The 14631-nt window shown below is 36.9% G+C and overlaps 2 long non-coding RNA genes across 3 annotated transcripts in view; both read left to right on the forward strand.

The window, feature by feature from the left end:
• Positions 1-14631, forward strand: part of LOC143655145 (uncharacterized) — a 213496-nt gene that overhangs the window by 135809 nt on the left and 63056 nt on the right. The window lies entirely within an intron of this gene.
• Positions 1957-14304, forward strand: LOC143655144 (uncharacterized). Of its 2 annotated transcripts, none has more exons than XR_013162067.1 (3): positions 1957-2146; positions 3358-3526; positions 14162-14304. It is a non-coding gene; the product is annotated as an uncharacterized LOC143655144 (long non-coding RNA). The 2 variants fall into 2 exon arrangements; XR_013162066.1 differs by lacking the exon at positions 1957-2146 and adding an exon at positions 2639-2737.

Here is a 14631-nt window from a genome sequence, read left to right on the forward strand (position 1 = left end):
GAATGGTAGTGGAGTTGTACAGGAAGGGAGGGTTTGACAGGCAAGTGTGATTGCTGACTCATTGTACAGATATTTCTTTTGGTCTCCAGTACGTTTGCTCAGCTAGAAGTAAAAACCCAAAATTGTGAAGTTGTAACTCTACCAAACTCTGAAGTCTGTTTCACAACTAATTGTTCTGCTGTGCTTTGAAATTTATTGCTTTTTTGTATATATGTTATATTTAACAAAAAATAAAAAAGCGATGATAAAAAATATATATTACTTCTAGCCTCCAATATTCTGGAGCAGCTAGAAACTCTGGAATCTGTCCTGTGAATACTTGTTGAAGAGTGCTTGGAAAGCTATTGCTTTTTTCTTTCTTTGCTTTGTATGTCTATTATATTAGGCAATAAAAAAAAAGTAAAAAAACAAAACAAAACCCTCACTGCAACCTAAGATAAGTAATACTAAGATAAGCACTCAGTACATGGAAGCTGTTATTTTTGTGGCTATTGTATAGTATTTTTATTGGAAAGAGTCCCTAAGTTTTGTGAGAGATTGTGCTTTGATCCCTGTGACTCAAGTTCATGAATTTAAAATGTGTGCCATTCAAATATTCCAGTTACATGAAACCACATTTCATGGAGCAAGATTTAATAAGCAAATATTTAGGGTTTATAATATCCACATTATTTTGAAGTGTGTATCATAGTATAAAATAGAGTAACTAATCAAAACCTAAAGAAAAGTTGGTGTGGCATCCTAATGTATTTCAATGTTAATGACACAGGTCAGGCCAGTGGTTTAGATCCAAAGGCGGCAGACCCCACTCTCCACTTTGTAAGAACTCACCCAAATATCTAGATGTAGTCCCACCAGTACAAGACCTGGAAATGCCTTGTGAAATTTGATGGCAAATGTCTTAACATGTAACATAAAATTAGGACGTCAATTTGATGGTATACATCATTCAGTCAGTAGTCAGTCCATCACCAAAATTTATTGAGCACCCACTCTTGCCAGATATTATTCGAGTGATGGAGATCATTATTCTACAAAACAGACAAAATATCTGCTCTCATGGAAGTTTTGTCCTAACTGGGGAAGGCAGACATTCAACAAGCAAGCAAGTGAATGGATAATGTGCAAGAGGCTGCAAAGTGTTATGAAGAAAAATGAAGCGAGGTTGGGGGTTGGAATATATTGGGAGTGAGGAGGTTGCTATTTTTTGCAGGATGGTATTTAATAAGGTGACATTTGACCAAAGCCCTAAATAAATAGCCCGTACTAAGCAGAGGGGACATGCTATGCAATATCTCTGAGCTGGAAGCATGCTTGGCAGTTTCAAAGAAGAGCAAGGAGACTAGTGTAAATGGAACAGAGAAAATAATGGTAGGAGATGATGTCATAGAGGTGAGGGGGAGCCAGCTGATGGGTGATTGGGTTCTGTGGGAGAAGGAATTGCCTGGAAATTAAGGAGAGTGAGAGTGTTAGAGAGGATGACAAAGCCAAGCAAACCATTCCTCAGAAGACCTGGTTTTGTCTAGGAATCAGGCAAAACAACCTACCCAAGTGCTAATAAAAAAATGAATAAAAGAGCTGAAGAGAAGTTTGCTTGGGAGAACATGCTGTGGGAAAGGCATTTTTGCCATGGCCCACTCTAAAGAGTACAGAGACTCTTCTATCATTTCCAGATAGTCATGTATTTTTATCCACTATTTCCCCTTTCAGAAAAGTGGGAAACTTCTGCTGACAAGAGAAAATATTGTATGTGTATGTATGACTTCACATTCCTTATCAAAATCGTTCTTTTAAGAAAATATTTTCTTTTTCAGTGGTTAGATCTGTAAGCAATTGGGTAAATCCCAGGAGTTGGTTTCAATTAACCAGTAGAAACATTGTGCCAGTGTGAGACTGTGACGCTAAATCATGTTCATAGCCCCAGGCTTAAGGTAAATTGTCCTACACAGAAGAGAAGTGAGGCTGTAAGAAAGCACTGATTCAAATAGAAATTGCAACACCACTCTTTCTTCCCTTAGGTTCCAGATGTATACCGATGTAATTTCCAACATCCCATGGTGTCATTGGAATGGAAACACTTGTGAAAGTGTTGAGAATGGAGAGATTTATAAGTCCAGTTTAAGTGATCATTCCAACATTATCTAGGGTAGGTAGAACATCTTAACAAGCTGTGACTCTTAGAGCCTTGGACCTTTCACTGAGAAAAATATCCACATATGAGATACCATTTTATTTAGGGATCTGTCAGTCATACAGTGGATTCAGGTTAAGTTTTTATCTTATTCTAGGATCAAAAATGAAAATAGAGATTAGTCCCAATCTCATTTCTGGGTTCAAGTACTTTCTTAACTGTAAAATGATGAATAAATATTTATATCTGTTATTAAACTGTTTCATAGGATTAAAAAAATCACTCTGTTGTGTTTTTCATACACTGTTTGAGACATGCTATTTCAAAAAAAGTTACATGAAATTAAACCCCTGGTAATGGGGCTTCGGGAGCATTGATTTTTGCTCAGTGATGTTCCTTCTGACATCGAGAAAAGCTAAATGCTCCTAATAGTGAGCTCATTTGGGCCTCCTTTCCCCACCCCCCCACCCCCGCCTGCACATCTGAAATATCATAGCTGTGCCTGAACACCTTCAGGCAACTTCAACTCAGAACCTTTAAATCCAGTGAAATTGTTTCATCTCTGCCCTAGAACACCAAATTACATTATCCACCATCATCTAAAAGGTAATGAACAGTAACATTTTGTTCTTCTGCCTTCTTCAGGAAACAGTATTAAGATGTTCTTAGTGAATAAATTCTGCAAATTTGTAAGTCTTATCTCCTTAAGTAAGAAATTTTATTTAACAATTGTTTATTGAATTGTTCCTAAAATGTATTATGATGACTTAAGCATAGCATTCTGAACACAGTTCGACCTTTTTCTTTAACTAAAATTACCATTGTGAGTAACAGTTATTGTATTCTTTAGTGCAGTGACTTCCAGAGTAACTAGGTTTGGGTTCAGCTCCCTTGCTCTACACTACGTGGATCCAAATGACTTTCAAAGCACCCAGATTTTTCACACCCTCGAGTCACTTGTATTTTCCCTTTGGTCTCCTTTTAGTGTAAACTCTCTTACCATACCTCTACTTCATATTTATCCCCTAAGTTTAAAGATCCTTAACTTTAGTGATTCTAGCACTATCTTCAGATTTCATGCCACATCAATTTTATCTGTATTATTATATACTTAATACAGTTTTTTTAATCTACTAGCTTTTTTTCTTACTATTATTTTAAGAGGAAATTATATTACTATTCTGTTACCAGTATAACTATCACTTATATTTTACTGCACATTAAAGTAAATATATAATGACCTCCGCTACTAATGGATGAAGCAACAAGAAACGAATTTACACTCCTGCCTGAAACTACCAAAGAATTGGATGAAAAAAATGTATTAATGGTTTTAAAGACACTGCATGTCAGGAAATGAAGAACAGTGATCCCTGAGAGAGGAGATAAAGACAGGTATGATTGTCCCAACTTGCTGTGAGTTTCCAGGCCATCGGGAAGGGAGGGGAAAGCAAGGAGGAGTGCGGAAAACATCCAGAGTTAAGGAGACAAAGCTGCAAGTCTAGGGGAGCATGGTGGCTAGTGACCTCAGGGCAGTTTTCAAAGGCAGCAGGAGTTTTGGGAGGTAGTGGTTGGTGCGACAGTATCTGGGTTTTTGTTTGTATTTGTTCTTTGTCTCTGAGAAGTCACTTAACTCTTTAGGCCACGTGTGGAAAGGAGGAACTTAAATTTAATCCCTGAAACTTCTGCCATGACTGTGATTTTGGCTTCTGTGTTCTAAGGGCTGAGGTGACTGGAAGTTCATCCACCAGATGATAGCACAAGTAATGAGATAAGAATTATAGCACTTTAAATAAAAATCAAATAAAGGCGATTCAAATTTAGAAACAGAATAATTATGGTGATATTCTATAGTGACATACTAATGTTGAATAAAGATTTGCTAATCTCTCTCTGGTTTTAAAAAAGGCGTTTTAAAAGTGCATTATCTCGACTAGGAATGGTTCCAAGTTTCTGTCTTAAATTTTGCAATTTTTTTTTACAACATTGAAAAAAGAAGTTAATAGTCAGACCCCTCCTTTAACAGATAGTTGATAACGACCTACAATCTTACTGTATCTTTTGTGATTGTATTGAAATATATTTCTTAACACAAAGGAAATTACCTTGGAATGTCAGGGAAAGCTTTAGAATTACTGGTAAAAATTAAAACCTAAACTAAAAACCCAAAGCCAACATTGATGATCGTTCTTGCAACAATGGGAGATATATTTGGTAACCATTTCTGAAAATTACATTGGGTCAGCTCTTCTCGCAGAAGACAGTTGAGAATATTGATAAATATTTCTGGCAGTTTCAGACTGTAGCACTTGTTTCAGTAACCTGCTGGACATCTGTGATCACAGTGTAGGCACTAGATCGCCAAAAATGACTAGAGATACTTAAAAATCCACAAATATTAAAAGGAGTGTCCAAGGTAGGAGGGTTTTTCTCTGCATGTTTTCTTCTATAGTCCTTGTAAGAACATGTTTTTTCTTCAAAGAGGGTGAGTGTGTGCCAAATCTGAGACTCCAGACAGGAGAGAGGGAGTCAATTCTGTATCCTTTTTTAGCATGAATGAACAATTTAGCATGAATGAACGTGAACTTGGTATCTTATTCCCAGAAATTCAGTCACATCTCTATGGTAGAAATTAAAAATCTGTGGTTATGTGTAGAAAATGCATTGAGGCAAGAGATTTTCTGCCCAAGATCCTTTGCTTTTACTGAATAAATACATAGATACTATTTTCTAGCAGTTTCCCTTCTCTGTCCTTTTCTTCCATTAAAATCTGATTCTTTTGATGCCATGCGATAATAATATTTAAATTAGAATGGTTTCAGACTATACATCCTAAAGAACACTAAGCTCACGGTTGCCTAACATCTCTATTCCTCAGTTTTCTTATCTTTAATATGGGGATATAAGTATAGTACTTCATCTTAGGGTTGGTATGAGGATTTAATGACTTCATATATAAATGTTCTTAGAATATCACCTCACACATAGTATTATATGTGTGAGCTACTTACACTACCACTGTTTCTACTACTCTTACTGTGGTCCAGGCAATAGGAATTCAAAGATACATACCTGAAATCCTGGTGACATAAGAGTAATAAATATTGATATAATGGAAGCAGGGACAAAATTTGTATATAGGCAGGTTCAGAGTGGGGAAGCAAAGTGGGAGTTGAGTAAATCATCAGTATGTAGTGAGTTCCTAATATATGTTAGGTACTTTGTCAGTACATATGTAATCTTACATCTCAGAATAATCTCTGAAAAAGTACAATTCATAGGTAAGGGAACAGCATATTAGAGTTTTTAGATAAGATTATCTAAAAGATCATCCAGCTGGTATCTTTCTGAGCCAATACTCCTTAATTCAAGAGTACTCCCCGATGCATTTTTATTCCTACTATCTCATATCACTAGTGACTGGTTCTCAGGGTGGGGGTAGGAAACCCAGGGAAAACATAGAAGAAGTGATGTTTAGGCTGTGTATTGAAGGAAGAATGAGTTTCTGACTGGTAAAAAATGGAAGAAGCAGCATTTGCAATGGAGGAAACAAGAAGATTACAGAAATTAGATAATTTGGATGGATGGCCTTTTCTTGGCAAAGCAGGTGCTATAGCCACCCTATGGATCTGCTTTTCAAGGATATGGGCTCAAAGGGCTAGAGAAGAAGAACCCAGGACATTTATTGGCAGAATCTACCTAGTTTCATGCTCTCCACCACTTCCAGAGCAGATCCCTAGAGAAGCAGTTCTCCCTGTCTTTCTCTCCTCTGTACCAGTGCAATGTGGGTCAGCCACAGTCCCTAGACACTAAGCTGGCTTCTCCCATAGAGAGAGGACTCATATTCATTAGGAGCAATACTGCAAGGCATACTGATGACAACTTTCGAGAAGCTGAAGGTACTCTTTATGGATTTGATTTTATTTCATCATTGGAGGATGCTACTTGAGATTTTGCAGGTGCAGGCTAACTTCTCTATGAGGCAGGGGCACTTCTGTTTGTTCGTTCACCCTCTGTGACTCTCCAGTGCATGGTGTTGCGTCTGGTTAAGCTCAAAGAAGAGTAGCTCACAGGATTGGGACTCATTGGCATGTTATGGTGCCAAGATGTTTGAATATGAAGAGAGGGAAATATTTCCCAATGGTTTTGTGGTTTGAAGGGTGTTTATCTTAAAATGTGTTTACTATTTTCATAGAAAGTATTTTATGGTGTTAAAGGATAAATTAGGTGTTAATGTGAGTTTTAAAAGCATTTAAGCAGGCATTGCCACTTCCAAAAGATTCATGAAAGATAGTGGAATTGAGATCGTTGTAAAAATATATATATATATATGGATCTAGACATAAGGCCAAATATAAAAATAGATTTTGGTAACTGCCTGGAGTAAATTGGAATTTGGTCACAATGTTGATGTTGTCAAATATATTTAGGAATATAATACTAGCACGATCTTGGCTATGGCCCTATGGAGATAAACTCCTCATCCATAGACGATGAAATAACATTTGAAGGTTTCATGCCATTATTGTGTAGTGCTCAACAACAACACATTGACTAAAGATGGTCTGTTCTGGGAAAATGATTTCATGCCAGCTTCAGAGCACTTTACTTATTTCAGAAATCAACGTAATGCAAGAGTTATGTTTTCAGCATCCCTAGAGAAATGTGTGCATGTGTGTGTTTGTGTGTGTATTCAGGCAAGTATGCTTTCATCATAACACAGTCATGTCCCTTAACCCAAATCAAGTAGTTTCTCTTTGAACTGGTCTGTAAAATCATCTTAGAATTTGAAGTTTAAATATCTAAACAGCAACCACAGATTAGTAGGCTTTTAATAGAAATAGTCCTTTATTGTAAAACCTGCTCTAGGTTTCTAAACCTGGGCAGTGGCTAGGGCAGAAACCAAACCACGAACAGAGGATTAAATACATGAGCCTAACCCTTTACGTGTAGTAGACATTAAATATAGGAAAATTGAATTTCAAACAGTAATCTTGAATGAGGGGCCAAGCATTTGGTTGTCTTTGGGATTTGATGCTCAAGGTATTCTGATAGCTGTGGCTCCCGTTTACATGCCTTCCATGTTTCCTACGGTGGGCAGCAAACCACAAACTCTCCTGAGCCATTGCTCCATTCCTGGGCCTTCCACTTAAAAAGGTCCTTCTTCTATATCACCTTCATAAACAGTGAAAAAGAGACAAAAGTCCAGATGTTTTCAATGCAGTGATTATTGCTGTGGAGCTGAGGAGAGATGCCATGGATCCAAAGTGTTTGAACCTTAGCATAAATAAAAACTTGAAAGAAAGAGGGATCATGAGCAGCTTCTTTATCTTACAGAGACCATTGTCTCCAAAGTCTTGGCCCTTCCACTTAAAAAGACTTTTAGAATTTGATCTTCCATACCACCTTCAAAAAAAAAAGTGAAAAAAAAAAAACCAAACAAAGCAAAAATCCAGATGTTTTCAATGCATTGACTATTGCTTTGGACCTGAGGACAGATATTGTGGAGCCAAACTGATTGAACCTTAGCATAAATAAAAATTTTTAAGGAAGAGGATTCATGAGCAGCTTCTTTATCTTAACTCATCGGGCCATTTGTTTATAAATTTTTTTGTACCTATTAGAAGCTTGAACCATATCACATCTATGACTTGCACTGTTTGAGTTATACAACTTTCATTGCCAAAATGCCTAAAGCACTCTACATTTCCTATAGAATCAAGGTCAGACCCCTTTGTTCCATTATACATTATTTCATTTAATCCACAAAATATTCCCAAGACATAAGTGCAATGATTATTATTCCTAATTCACCTAAGAAGAAATACTTAAGAGAAGGCATGCCAGTTATCCAAGATTAGATGGCTTGTGTTAGACCTGGATTTCTAATTCGTAGACCTTTCCTAAAAAGCAATGTCTATTGCTCCTCATAGGTGTACTTCCTTTTCCATGCCATTTATCACTTTCTACTTTGTTGTATAATTGCCTGTGACACAAATTACTGTACTTCATTTTTCTGGAGGGCTAAAATTGTGTTTAAGTCTCCCTAGTATTTTAAACATGACTCAACTCAGGGCCTCACACAAAGTAAGGATGGGCCAACACTATTTGGTGAACAACTGAAAAATTTAGAACCTTTCACATACTCTTTCACAGCTCTGGCATGTAAGGTTTCTTGAGAGAGAAAAGTACAATGTTTAACTATCATCTAAATAAAATAGAAAATATAGCTTTGACTAAAAGAAATGATGTATTGTAAAAGATTAAAATTTAAAACATTAAAAAAAAACTGTTATCAGTCTGTCTGAAAGTAAATAAGGAGAATCCCCTGACTGAAGATGTAAACACCTTTTAACATTCTCTTTTATTGAGAAATATATGTAAACATGGAAGCTGGAAATTTATTTTCCACTCAAACCTATATGATTGGCTTGACTAAAAGAAAAAATTATTATTAATGAAACAATGGCTAATATTAATGATCTTTTAATAATTGCTAAAAAATGAATGATAACATTTTCTATTTATTTACATTTATACCAAACAGATGGATTAATTTTCTGATTTTCATCAAAATATTTGTTATTGAACTGACAGACTCAATATTGAAGTAGGAGGTGTGGAAGATGAGGTATCTTATGTGTAGACTATGTCTTATCTTTATTGCCTGCCTTAGAAGCTCAAGAGAGCAACAATCTTAAATACACACTGCTGTTTCTACTGCCAAGTCCTGACACTGATTCAGAAAAGGGACCTGCCTGATCAGAAGGATGAGAGGTAGTTCAGGCTTATGAGGTGGCAGGTAGAGCTGTGAGGAGTTCATTTTCTCAGGTGTCTCTTTTTGTTCTGAATCATCCATCTCAATTACCCTAATTCCATCTCCACTTATACCTTGGATGATAAAGAGGGTTAATTAGACTTTCTTTAGCCACCTCTCCTTCATGAAATAAACAGATAGAGATGAAAGCTTAGTTGATTGACAAGTTTTTATTATATTCTAGAGGGTTTAATTGAAGGGTGTGTCCTGCATAGCTCCCTGAATTGTTATAGAACATTAAGTATAACCCCAGTATGGATGTATTCTGCTATTAAGACCCAGTAACCCAACCAGGTTTATTCTGCTTCTTCCTGCCTGACATAGGTGTGCCCTTTAGACACAACCAGGCTGACAGAATTTTCATGAAATGATTATGGGATATATAGTTTGGATACCGGGACGTTGATATCTCCAAATTCATATACCTGTTTGAAGTCTGTATTAGGGTCTTGATTTGCTTTTATTTTCTACCCACAGCTTACTCATTATATATGTATAGTCTACTTTCAGACAAGTGCTTCCTGTAAAGAAATCATGATTTTCAGGCTACCCCAAGGACTTCACGAAAGATATGGAGTTTCATGATAGTGAATACACTGACCTAAAGCGTTATGCCTTCTGTCTTTGAAGTGAAGGCTTTAGGCTTCTTTAAATCTGCCATTCCATTTTGGAGTCCCCTAACCATAAAGAGCAAGTTCAAGAGTTTCTTAGAGCCAACCAAATAAACAATCAAATTCCTTTTCGTGGCATTCACAGTAGATTATGATTTTTCTGCCATTTCTCCCGGTACCCAGTGCTTCCAACAAGGACACCCACATTCAGTGCTATCAGCTTTGGTGCATTTCCGCATGCTGCTCTCATTGGGAATGTGTCCTACTCAGAGGTCACATGTCACCTTCTCCATGAAGAATTCTCCGATTTGATCCAAAAATTGATCTCTCTAGTCTCTAAATTTCAATAATGGGTTATGCTTCTCTTGCAGCCTTTATCACATTATTCTGTTTTTTGGCTGTGGTAACATGTATATAACAAACTTTGCCATTTCAGCCATTCAGTGGCATTATTTTTATAGTGTTCTGCTACCATTTACACTTTCCATTACCAAAACTTTTTAATCATTCAAAACAGAAACTCTTACGCAGCTAGGCAGTAACTCACCCTTTCATTTCCCCTCAATTCCCGGTATCTCCTATTATACTTTCTGTCTCTATGAATTTGCACATATTAGATCATTCATTTGTGTGGAATCATATTTTTAATTTTATTACACATCTGATCTTCCCAGCTTAAGAAAACATTACTTGAGGCTGGGGACCATTTTATTCTCATCTTTGAGTATGCCACAGATCCTATGTCAGTGCCTAAAAAGTGGTAGAATGAACATTTGTCAGGAAAGAATAAGTGTTTGTCTTTCTCCTACCAGTGATGATGAAGCCAGCTTGGTACCATTTGTGTAAAATGTAGAGAGAGGTTGTCAAGACTGTTGTAAGCAGGTACTTTTCCTTTTTTTATGGAAACCATTAACACAGAGACAAGGGATATGAAGACAATTATGTATGATTCATCTTAAGATAAGTGGTTGGGAAAAAATTCAAGACTTTGAAAACTGTGTTTCATAAGGAAACAGAATGGAAAATATGCAGTTCTTATTCTGTAGGATTTTGAAATCATCCCCATTGATACTTACCCCCCCCCCCCTTTTTTTTTCAGTTTCTACGGTAACTTTTGCAGTTTTATCATTATTCCATGCCCTTTGGTGTGACGGTAATTTTCTTAGGAAGGCCTTTTTAAAGCTACACCTTTTGGTATTTAAGAATAGGACATATAAACAAGTGCACCTTCCCCATTAAATGTAATGGCTTCCAACAGAGAGATGAATTGCTTATGATTCTAGTGATTCCAGTTCTTACTTTTCCCAGTGCAGGTTATGGAGCCACAGATACTCTTCCTTTTAATTTAACCACATCACCCCTCTTTCTACTCTTATCTTACTTTCTTTTCATGAAATATTTTCTGAAAGATCTAATGCAAACATGTTGGGGGACAAGGAGAAGTTGGAAATACAAAGAATGAAATGAATGTGATATTTCAGGGACGGGCGTAGAGCAATAATTGAGATTGTGCGGTGGTGGCATAGCTCTTGCCAGTATGTGATCTTGTGATTCATCAGTCCTGGGAAGAAAAATACTACTGTGCGTCACTCACTACTTATCTTGTTTCTGCAAGAACTTCGTATAGTCTGAATCCTTTTCATGCTTCTCTGTTTTACTTTGAACAACATACTGCAGAGTATGTCATCAATAAAACCATTAAGCTCTGATCCTACTTAGGTATGACACATTTTTTTCTCCACATTACTTACAATATCTCCTCATCCAAATTTTAGCTGTTCCATTTTCAGGAAATAGAGATAGGCCAAAATTCTAAGCACTACTGGTTACAGGAGGGACTTTCACTGCAACACATAAGGGCAGTACTTTCAGGTATTCTGCATAATGAGAGTCTGAGAAATGTGCATCCAAATAGTATGCGCAGGTTGAGTTAACATGAAATCAGAGTACCTCATCAATTTCTGAGTAGCTAGCAGAAAATATGTAAAGAAACAATAATAAGATATTATGAGAGCTGGCAGGACTTTAGAGATAAGCACACCCACACCTCTAATTCTGAAGATGAAAAAACTGAAGTCCAAATGGGTTAACTGAGTTTCATGATATCATATGGACAGGAAAAGACAAAGAGTGGACTTCTGGCTCCTGCTCCATTGCTTCCTGAGTCATACCATTATATTCATATAAGAAAAACCTGGATTCGATGATTGGCTTGCCTGGTGTTCATTTAGCCTCTGCTTGAACTAAATTAAAGGCTTTAAACTTCATCTAGTCTTCTGCCAGGATGTCCCATTCCATCATTTGATAATTTTGTCAGAAACTGCTTTCTAATATTTTCAATATCCTCCTGTAGCTTCCATCCACTGGTCTTAGCTCTTCTCCTTAGGACCATGAACATCAAACACATTTTATCTCTCCCTTTATAGTATTTCAACTATTCACAGACAATTGAGTTCCACTGATTCCTTTTTCCAAGCCTTCCTATAATTTTATTTTGCATGATAAGCATTTGTATTTCTCTTAGTCCTTTATATGAAGAAAATAAGAAAAAATGAAGTTTTTATGTCATTGTTTCCCCAGTTAATTGACTGGTCGAACATCTCTCTCTCTCTCTCTCTCTCTCACACACACACACACACACACACACACACATGCGTGCACGTGCGTGCTTTTGTTTCTTCCCTTTTACACTTTTTGTGTTTAGTCTTTAAAAATTAAACTAACAACTCCCTTGTCTCCATAAATCTCCTCCCCCTTGTCCCTCCTAATCTTTTTTTGACGTTGAAATTTAAGAGTAGGAGTCCACTGTTATTTTATAGAGGGAAGGCATCTTCTGATTTACTGTGGAAGAAGAATATGTGCTTTTCCCCAAACGTTTTCAGTTAGTGTAGCGCCCCCTTCGGCGAAGAGGGGCTCGGAGTCATCTCAGCCAGATGGTGTGAGCAGTGACGCAGCTGGTGGCTAAAGTTATGGTTAGAAGTGCCTGCTGGCCATTCTATCTAAAAGAGACTTTTGTGACCGGCAAAAGCTCGCAGAGTCCACATTGTGTCTCTTTTGCTGGCAACATAACAACAAGAAGGACAAAAAGGGACAAATGCATTTCTTTAATGGCCTTAAGCTGTCTAAAATATGTGTGCCCAGCCCCAGAGTATGAAACCATTCAGGGATTTGTGAACATTTTCCAGTAAATTCCTCAGATTATCTGTATATTATTTGAATCCAACCCAGGAGAAAATATCAGAGGCCAGGGATCAGTATTTGAATATGTGATTAAACATGGGAAAGATTTAGTATTTTTCCTAACTGGGGCATAGTCTGTAACCTGTGTACCAGTCAAAGTTCTGCATTCTCAGACTTGATGCTCTCCAATGTCTCACTTTATGTGCATGTTGAGAGTAAGAAGAGAGGGGCAGCGAGGAGAGTTGAGAGGGAAAGGGGAATGGAAGAAAAAGGGAACTGTATTATAGATTGCAAGTAGTGAAACAGTGATTCAAAAAGTGGAACTGCCAATAAGCTAAATGCAAATAAGACAAGAGGACTATGACCTTAAAGTGCGGAAACAAAAATTAAATGAAGTTCTGTTAGAAAGAAAATAGTTGATGCTTTGATAACTTTACCTGACATTAGAATTTCCCATTGAAGTTGTTATGTTCTTCTGGTTATGGATACAAATGAAAAGCTTTGCATTTTGTTTGTAATTCACGTTGCTTAAGAAAGATATTTAGGAATCGTAGCGCAGAAGTGGGAAAAATAATTCAGATTATATAGTTGTCAGAATAAGGCACTGAGTACGTGTGTGTGTACATTCAGAAATGTACTGCCCATTGCAGTCTTTTTAGGGCCAGACATCTGCTCTGACTCCTTAGTTTTGTGTTATCTTGTCAGCCTCCTTTCCACGTACTTTCCTTTTCAGTACTGTGCTTACCTGCTTGAATAGTTTTTGAACCAGTACTGTGAAGGGGGTAAAAAAAAAAAAAAAAAAGAAAGAAAGAAAGAAAGTACTCAGTGCACTTGACTGCAGAGTTAGAGATCTGCTTTTTTTTTTTTTAAATCTAATAGCAGTTCCTCATCATTTACATTGCAGATTAGAATGTATCAGACCTTCACACTAGGAGGTCATGGAAATTAGAAGGCCTTGTTTTCCCAGTGCAAAGATTCAAATTGCCAGGACAGTTTCAGAAACAACGTTTTGCTGTTTTAAATAGCTTTTCCTAGTCTCTGTTTATAGCATTTCTATAATGCTATATAAGTATAGAATTCTTCTATACTTATATCATAGTGGAGGAGGGGAAAAATCTTAGAATTTCAGAGCTCCAAATGGGGCATTCTAACCCAGAAGGAAATTTTGAGTAAGAATGGGAATTGATAGCCTGCTCAAGCTTTGGTTACTTGGTTACTCCTGTTGTCCAGTTCTCCATCTTTTAGCCTACTTTTCAATTTTAGTTTTTCCCCTTCTCCCTAACTTTTAAATGTTCATTTAAGAGAGACAGGCAGAGAAGGGAGAAAAAGACAAAATACATCTCAACCCTTTGGGGAGGGTCATCCTTAAAAATGGAAAGGAAATTCAACCCAATAGTTAAGTTTCTACTGTTTCTACCCCAGTTCTAGGTAAACAAGACAGTGCCCCTCCCTGGAGAAGGATAAAAGCAAGAAAAGAAAAATTTTGCCAAGGTGATGAGAAGATTTGCAAGTTCCATGACTTCAATCCTCTTATTTCACAGAAAAATAAAGAAAAACTGAAAAAAAAGTCCAGTTAAACTCAAATGAAGCTTAATAAACAAGGCTTCCACATTTTCAAGAAATCCATCCCTCAGTCAGGTCTGTCTATCCATCCCTTCACACACCCATCCATTTATTCCCCCATCCCCTCACCCACCCACTCATCCATCAATTTTAAAGATCCAGAGTTTGTTACATTTACATTTACAGGCCCAAACCATTTTATTTTATTCTATACATGAATGAGAGTGGAATCAAACCTCAATAATTTATAATCATATAGGGAAATAGAGATGTTGATTTAACCCCAAATGGGCAGATAAGCTTTAAATCCTTTCTATTTGGATTATGAA

Source organism: Tamandua tetradactyla, chromosome 14 (assembly GCF_023851605.1).
Source record: "Tamandua tetradactyla isolate mTamTet1 chromosome 14, mTamTet1.pri, whole genome shotgun sequence".
In the NCBI taxonomy this organism is placed as follows: Eukaryota; Metazoa; Chordata; class Mammalia; order Pilosa; family Myrmecophagidae; genus Tamandua; species Tamandua tetradactyla.